This window comes from Orbicella franksi, chromosome 8 (genome assembly GCF_964199315.1).
Source record: "Orbicella franksi chromosome 8, jaOrbFran1.1, whole genome shotgun sequence".
NCBI lineage: Eukaryota > Metazoa > Cnidaria > Anthozoa > Scleractinia > Merulinidae > Orbicella > Orbicella franksi.
The window spans coordinates 4,565,510-4,574,645 of NC_138152.1; the positions used below are offsets into that span (position 1 = coordinate 4,565,510).

Sequence of the window (9,136 nt, forward strand, 5' to 3'; positions counted from 1 at the left end):
CGAATTGTTGTAGTTCTGTATTTTGCTTTTAGCGCCTCTAAAGTGTGAAAATTATTTTAAACTAGTTGCATAGCTATTAGAGTTTAGAAAAAAAGCTATTTAGCTATTAGAAAAAGCCACAAGAAGTACATGACATCTGATTATTTTAAGATGGCAGAAGACATGGAATACAAAGCTGTTAAAAGGGTAATTAAAAATACATGCATATGTTATTGCAAGACAATAAAAATACCATAAAATCTGGGTAATAACAACTTCCAATTAAAACTCAATAAATGAATTTCATTTTTAGTTATAAATAGGCTATCCCCCCTGTATTCACACTGCAATCTTCTGATTGTAAGGCCACCCAGATAATTTCTGACCACATTACCTTAGAGCCTGAGACTCTGTATAACTTTCTAAGATTAATATTTGTTTACATATTACTATTATCTGGATTTCCCAATAGAAAACTTCTATTGTACATTTTTTTCTATTTTGGCTCGGCAAAAATCCTTTTAGATACTGTCCATGGATGATTTCCACAACACCAATGCTGTAAAAACACCAACGGAGAGAACACTGACCAATGCTCTCCATATGGCAACTCCTCTCCTGGACATTCAGCCATCTGTTGATGGTGGGGAGAGGCAGGGGGCAGGAGCTCGGGGGAATAGGGGGCAGGAATCCGGAGAGAAATGCAAAATGCTAATTTTTGTCATCCATTAAGGCTTCAAATACTTTCAAAAACAAGAACTGAAAATGTTACTTGACTTTCATTTAGTGTCTTTAGATACTTCTAGGCCGACGGGCAAAGAAAAATTCACCCTTGGGCTCAAAATGAGGCCCAAAATGAAACCCTTTGACAGTGGTTATGTCATAGGTCATCCACTTGAAAGACATAGGTAAGAGTAGCAAGGCTGAAAACGAAGGAAAAGGAAATGCCCAAGGGGTGTGCAGCTAAATGACTAAGATGTGTTTTGAGTCTCTTAATTTACAGGGGACAGGAGCAGGACGAACAAGGGTGGGAGTCAAGAGATAGAGGTATGGGAAGTGGGAGGTTCTGACTCCGCTGTCTCTTCCCCCACTTGATGCAGTACCTTGTCCCTAAGTAAAAGGTAAAGTCTGCATAGAGCCAAGTGGCCCATCAGGCCAGGCTTATCTCGGGTTCTGTAGCATGAACCGACTAGGAGTATTTCTACTACCCCCTGCCAGATAGCATGCTAGTTGATCACAGGGTTACCCCCAGCATTAAATTCACCAGTACCCATATACACCTTTGTGGAGAGAGGCACCGTGAGAGTAAAAGTGTCTTGCCCAAAAACACAACACAATATCCTTGACAAGGGCTCAAACACAGACCACTCGATCCATTGCTGAGCGCACTAACCACAAGGCCACCGCACCTTACACCTTGTCCCTTAGGCCTAACCTTAACCCTAAACCTAAAAAAAGGAGTCTGTAGATTTCAGTCAAGTTTATCTCTTTTATCACTCGTGTATTTGAGACAATTTCTAATTTCCTTACTTTCTGCCATTCAGTTTACAGTACCAAAGCCTGATTTTAAGTGATTCGCAACTACTGACAGAACTTGTTTTTGCAACTTACAACTTCAGACTTTGCACAAAATTTCTCACTGGAGAAAAGCAATGTTGTAGAACTTAAGTGATGAACTAAATGCAATAAATATTAATTTGTAAGAAATGTATCTGTTCTTTAATACACGCTTTTGTGTCTAGTATCTGAGTTGGATGTAGCGAAGATATATTACCAATGGTTTGTAGACGACAGTAAGCCAATTCAGAGACACAGTGGCATAAACAAACCCACTTGTTAGCCAAATATCACAGGAAAAAAAATAAATACATATAATTATATAATTTATTGCCATCAGGTGCTATAATGTCTTGTAATAAAGTGGTTACAAGTTAAGTAAGAATCTTACAGAAGGGAGGATGATACAATATGACTAAGGGGATCATAATTAATAAATATTTCATACTGATTCAAAGCACGTGATATGTACATGTCTAATTCATTAAGCACATACAATGTAAAAATTATTTTGTAGTGATTGAGTAAAGCTCATCTGAATTAAATTAAAGGAAAGGAAAAACAACAACAGTCAATTATTTACATCAGTTGATACACTGCACATGTAAGAAAGAGAAATAGAAATCGAAAAGCTTCAAATGACTGAGTAAACAAAATAAACTAGTGGGTTTCATTGAAGAGTTGATTACTGCCTCTCTGAAATGTTGAATGTCTTTTCAGCATTAAAAGATGTGAAACTTGACCACATCCCATAAGTGGAAGCGGTTTCGTGTAAACAAATTCAGGTGTTTGGGCATTTTAAAATATTTAGTTACCTGTGCATACATGTACAAGGAAACGGTCTTGAAAATTTCCATGTACTATCAACATGTAATCGATGTAAACAAAAAAGACCTCAAGCGAGGAAAAATTGTCTATGAACCGAACATATTGAGCGGTCTTGAATGTTTTCAGTATTTCCAGCGTTCGCTTCGGCCAACAAATCACAATATTTTCGATTTCTACTCCCTTCGCAAATGCCACCATTATATATAAATGTAGGCTTAAACAATCTTTAATGATAGAAAAATATCTTGTGAATGAAATGAACAAATGTTTTATTCTGACAGCAAACGGCAGGTACAAAAAAATTATTTCATCTGTTCCAAAAGGCGCAGAAAGTCAGAAAGGTGATAGAAACGCCAAACAAGCCAGTCTTTAAAGACAAATTCTTATCAAAGTTTCTTTGACGCGTTGCGAAATATAATCTAAATGAACAAGCACCACATGTCGGCGCAAAGTGAGTGTGAATAAAACGGTCCCGACTTACATGTACCTTAACCACTTCATGCAAATTACACTTTTAATCCAACTAGTCTTCAAAATTCTTGCAAAAGCTTCATACAGAACCAATCTTCTGCTTTGCTGGATACCCATCGTTGTTTTCGACAATTCTGAGGCGAGGGCGACTGAAGCAACACGATCCAGGCTCGAGTCAGCAAACTACACATTACTCCACACAAAATGACTCCCCTGTACCCCTATTCATTACCGGAACATTGTTTGAGTATTAAAAACCCATTTAAGGACGTCAAACTCACCAATAACGAGAAGTACCAAGGATATTTTCGACCTTAAAACGAACCAAAATACTGATCTCGGAGAACTGATCGATCGAAGGACAGCACAGCCTGATGGTGATGACCACTGACCAGTTACGGTGACGTCAAAAAACGTATTTCCGCGGTGTCCCGCAAAGGAGATTAAACACACAGGCTATTTCTTCTTCAATACTCTGTGAAAGTCGACTGACATTGCTCGATTACCAAAGGTAAGCGACTCTACTCCGATGTGGTGGTGCAGCCTCACTTGCTTCGTAATATTATGTCATCTACATGGTCTTTTCACTGAAAACTGAATCCATCACTAGTGTTGGGTTTTTGCTTCAGCCCTGAGTTGACTGAGCTATTGTATCCAAAATAGCCACCATCACAGGTGATTTTACCAACGTGCCCACCGAAACTGAGAAGCAGGGCTCGAGGCTTTGCTTTGTGATAAATTACATGCCAAGACGAAACACAGTTCATCTAAACTTATATGGGCGGAGATTGTGCAGTCGTAAATTATTGTGAGCGCGGTTTCGGCTCTGTATTTTCTTTATTGTCTGGTGTGAGTCGTACCTGAATCGTTCAGAGAGTGTGCGAATCGGATAGGCGGCTGAAATTCGGGTTCTCCAAGTCGACGTTTTTTGATGTAGTGCGACTTTGCTGTTTCGCACAATCGACCTCAAGTCACATCCGATGGAGCTCGAGGGCTTAATTCATAGAATCCTGGATTTCTCTGAAGATCTTTCGCAGTTATACGAATTTGTCGTGCAAACACCCTCGTACGGCTGCGAGAACTCAAACTAACGGCGCCGAGTCGCGTAAAGAAGACTAGCTTTCGTCTTCAGGCGTCAAGAGAAAAATGACGGGCAACCTTTCTCGGTTTCAACTAGGGAATGAGAAGTTTACATATATATTCGTGTTCATTTGAAATATTGTTTTCTTTGTTTCAGTAGCCTGTCTGTAAACTAGCTAAGCTTAGTGCTTGTATAGCTAAGTGCATGACCACTATAAATAAAATTTACATTTATATTTTACTCAAATTAGCTCAAGGTCTGGATTAGCCTGCGTCGCAGACAGTCTAAACCGCCGCTATAGGCCTATACTGCGGATTTTGTGACACGTTCGGCTGCAATGCAGGCTAGGTCTGGATCCGCCACTGAGAATGACACGCATACAGGGGACAAACATATATAATGAGGGTTTTGTTACATTTTTTTTACGAAATAGGACTCTCAGGTATTAAACAATTATTTTTAATGTTTCATACCTGAGAGTTATTTCGTAAAAATAAAGATCTCACAAAATGTAACAGAAACCCTCATTATATATGTGTTTAGGGTTGAAATCTCGGCTCAGCGTGGATATGCAAATTCTAGGCCGTTTAGCCGAGCTCTCATACGCATGACTGCTCATTAAACCAAAACGCAGTAAGATGTTTTTAACACGCCGTTAACATGGGTAATGAGGTGTGTGTAAATGGGTAACAGAATTATTTTCTATTGAACAAATATGTTGCCTTGGTATGAACAGCAAAATGACTGCTTCAAGATTTTCATCTGACGTGCTGGAATTGTTCTATGGATCAATTCCGGATGAAGAAAACAAAAGACAAAAGATGCTTATCGAGCCCGTGTGAGCGGAGAGAGGCATGGATTTTGAATTGCTTAGAAATGATTTTAGAGAATGGCTTCGTGTATGGAAAATGACTGTTCCAGAAGGTTATCCATACAAAGCTGATCTTCTGAAATTTGCGCAAAAAGCAAAAACAAGATTTACTGATTTGATTTAAAATGATATCCCCAGCTTGGCGAGGGTTAAAAGTCTTAAAACGCAATTTGCGCTTCTTGTCCCGGGCTTCTTGTCAAGTTTTCAATCATCAGAAACGATGAACGACAATACATGGAACATTATTTCAAACAGAGGGATCCTGTAATTCTTAACAGACGCAATGAAGCAATGATAAACGATGCCTTCAACCGCTTCACTGATCAAGTGAAAGGTGAAATAGAGGCATGGTCTAAAAGAGGTTCAGGCTGGGTCCGTAGAAGGTATTCTGGCTGCATTTGTTAATATTGCATGATACGAACCATTTCGGGAAGGAAGCTATTTTCCTCGCCTAAAAAAGTCGCAAAATAAGAAAGCAATAATTAAGAGGCTGTCTCTGTAAAAACCGACCACTGATTTTACTTCGAAATTCGATTTTTCTCATAAGCTAGGATTTCGAAGCCCTTACCTAGTCAATCACTAAAATTAGTTTTATTTGATTAAAAATTGTAATTGAATTTTCCTAGGCTTAATTGAAGTTCGGTCCGCTCGACACAAGTTGCATGCCTGCCGAAACTGGAAAAATAGCACATATTGCCGGCGCTCTAAAAAAATTGATATTCGCTCAAAAGTCCCAATTCTTTTTTTCAACTATAGATATATCATAGCAGCTTGTTTAGCTGCGTTGCAATTATAATTCAATGTCAGTTGTTCTTTCAACGTTAAAAGCAGATTTTCTACCCTTTAAATCGAGTTTTGAACAAAACGCGAAAATAGCTCTACTTTGAAGGCGCGTTTTAAAAATGTGGCACCTGCTTGAAGCTGCTGAACTAAATGAATAGAAATTATAAATGGCCCTTAATTCAAAACAATAATAAAATTTGTCTGCCCACCAGGTTTTCAAAACTAACGACCGCTTAAAGTTCAGGAAATTTTGAAAATATTCCAGTGAGTAACACACTCATCTTCGTAAAGTGTTCCGATAAATTCACGTAAATCTCTTACCTGGCTTCAATATTAAAGTTTTGGTCCTTTGTAGCGATCGTTGAAACCTAGGCAGCCGATTAAAACTGCCAGCTTTTCCTTCCAGCGGTAGGTTTGTATACAAGGCACATTTATACGTTCCTCATCTGTGTCGAGCGTGACGGTCACGTACTTCGATGTTGTTTGTATTACTGACCATTGTTTTTCTTGAAGCCGGTATATTCATGTAGAGTCCTCTTGAAAGGTTTGTAGAAGCACTCTTTTGGACAACTCTCGGCACACATACAAGTATGAACAGTAAACGGTGATCCGGGGATCCAAGGAAGGATTGATTTTTAGTGCAGAGTGCACTACTGGGATGGTTTTGGGGGCTGCCTGCCCTAAGGCACTGAGGCACTAAAGTACTAAAGTACTAAGTCGCAAAGTCGTTAAGCGCTAAGCTGCAAACTTTAATGTTTGTTTAATTAATTAATTAATTGCAATTAATTAATTAGTCTAGAGACAAGGAAATGGTCGGGGTGAGGTGGGAAAGGTACACGTGTTTCAGCTACGTCAGTTAGGAGAAAACATCGCAAAGTTATATATTTGTTTCAAGTAACCCCTTGCTCTTCTTGTGGTACTATTCTCTTTAGAACAAAACCAATTTGCTCTAAACGCATGCGCAGATTAGTTAGCGTTCGTGTCTTCTATACATTAGGTGGAGGATACATTGCATACGGGATAACACACAAATGTGGAGTAGCTTTCCTTATTGTACGTAGAACTCAACATGTAAGAGGCATGCGTTCTAGCATCGTAAGTGTTACATACTATGATTCCACGCGGTTTTTTATGTCATGTAATGTCAAGGTACTAGGTAGTGCCACTTGCCCCTTTTTAGTGCAAAAGTGAAAGGTATCTTTTATAATTACCCACTGGTCGTTTCGGCAAATAGCATCTGCTGTTTTCAAACTACAATAGTATGTTTGTCAGGGTTTAAATAAAGAAAGGAAATGTGTAGTTTCTCATTAGCGGCTTATTTATTTCTTGCCTTAATTGCGTCTGTAAGAGAGACCAAAGAGTTCCCGAGTTAGTGGCTTTAATATTTGCAAATTGTAAATTTGTGACAAAAGAAACCAGGAAAGTGCTCAAATATTGTTGCAGACTCCGTGAAAAAAAAGTTGTACACAGATATAAATTTAGCACGCTTTATGCCTGTTGAATAGCAAGAGTTTTACCTTGAAGTTTGCTGAAAAAACAAGCTAGTTATTCTGGAAGCCACTCGCAAGTAATTTTAGATAGTGTTTGCGTTTGGAGCTTTTACGTTTAATTGGGGTGTGTATCCATTACATGCATGCTCTAATTCGCAAAAAATGGCGGTTAGATTTTCCTCCTCATCATTTGTTTGCCTTATAAACAGTGGAATATACACAACACATCATTTGTGTCAACCAAAGCATCACTTCACTCCACATTTTGTATTGTGTAACAACAACTTGTGTTTCAATTTTGGCATGAGAATTAAAGGAGCACGGTCACGGTATTTTGAGTTATTTTGACCATCGACAAAATTACCGTTAAATTGAAGGAAACCTGAAAATAATACTTAACAAATAAAGAAAAATACCAAAGAGATAATAATAAACCATAAAAGAACCGAGATGGTTAAGAATGGAGAAGATCGACGCGGATTACAAACAACGAAATTGAAAAATTTAGGCTAAACTTTTCAAACCGTTCAACCCTGACTGTGCTCCTTTAATGTCTTTGGTCCGAGAATTGTAGCAAATATTCCACAATATGGAATCGTTGGCCGTAATTGGCGCCAGCAATAAGGCATCCTTTGCATTCACGACAAGGATATCTCCATGGAAGTTCAGAAGGCGATTTTTTTAACCAATCAGTGGTTTCTACGTAACTAAAGGAATGAGGTTCAGGTTTGTGGAGAGGGAGTGCTGTGTGATGACCCCAAACATGACCGCAAAGGAGATTAAACACGCAGGCTATTTCTTCTTTAATATTCTGTCAAAGTCGACTGACATGTCTCGATTACTAAAGCGAAGCGAAGTGGTTTCATTCGACTCTACTCCGATGTGGTGGAACAGCCTGACTCGCTTCGTAATGTATGTCATCTATATGGTCTTTTCACTAAAAACTGTATCCGCCACTAGTGGAGGCCTAGGTTTTTGCTTCAGCCCTGAGTTGACTGAGTTATTGTATCCAAAATAACCACCATCATTTGTGATTTTACCGACATGCCCACCGAAACTGAGAAGCAGGGCAGAGAATTGAAGTCGACTTGTGGCAAGTCTAGACACAAGGCTACGATCGAGTTTGTTGAAAAATATATACTTATCTCATGATTTTGAGCCTTTTTGAAAGTTAGAGCATTAGGAAAGTACTTATGTAAATGCTTATTTGTTTAGTACTGCCTTTTGTCGCAACATATCAACCATCAGTGCCAAACCTAAAACAAATTCTCATGAAGAAATTGCATTTAATAGAACAACAACCATTACTGAGCGAAATCTCCAGAGATCCGCCCCTTATTTCATACAAAAGAGGTCGTTCGCTCAAAGAGATACGCTTGAGATCCAAACTATGAAAAAGGCTAAAACACGCGCTTGGGAGTCGTGCAGGGATGTCAGCCCCATTTTACACAATTAATACGTTCTATTAATAACATGGAGGCAAGAAAACGAAAACCGCAAAGCACCTTTTCGGAAACTACCGTTCTGCAAAGTAGACAAAGCACTGTTTCGCTTCATTTCGTTTTTTCGCTAACTTTAGTACACAGTGTAACGCCACACGGCGACCGCCGGAAAAAGTTTCATTTGCCAAACCGTAGCCTCTTCTCGCCGCGCTTTTTTATTATTTTTTCGCCCACCCCAACTATAAAATGAACGCCTGGCAGAAGCTACCCATACCGGGAAAGAAAAAAAATCTACTAAATTGTTATTTTTAGGTGTGAGTGCATTTCTTTCATTCATTTTACCACTTAAGGTAAAGGAAGCTGAAATTTGATGATTTCCCCTAAAAAAACCAGGGTCTTAGTTTTCCGGGTCTTAGTTTTCCAGGTCTTAGTTTTCCGGGTCTTAGGCTTCGAGTTTCCGGGTCTTAGTTTTCCGGGTCTTAGGTCTTAGGTCTTAGCTTTCCGGACATCCTGTACTTTTTGGCGATGTTTATCACACCTTCAGGGCCTCGTCGTTGTTTTATTATTTTTCCAAGTCTGCAAAGAAGAGAATTCGCTTCTTTCCCGAATCAACAAATACAAGTACCTGTCATGG

The 9,136-nt window shown here is 39.0% G+C and overlaps 1 protein-coding gene across 1 annotated transcript in view; it reads left to right on the plus strand.

Annotated features, from left to right (window-relative positions):
- Nucleotides 1–793: 793 nt before the first annotated feature.
- The window catches only part of LOC145494949 (uncharacterized), a 12,001-nt gene continuing 3,658 nt past the window's right edge, over nt 794–9,136 (plus strand). Inside the window, exon 1 of the mRNA XM_081474521.1 lies at nt 794–3,346. The gene's annotated coding sequence lies outside the window, so the exon portion shown is untranslated. The remainder of the gene's footprint in view (nt 3,347–9,136) is intronic.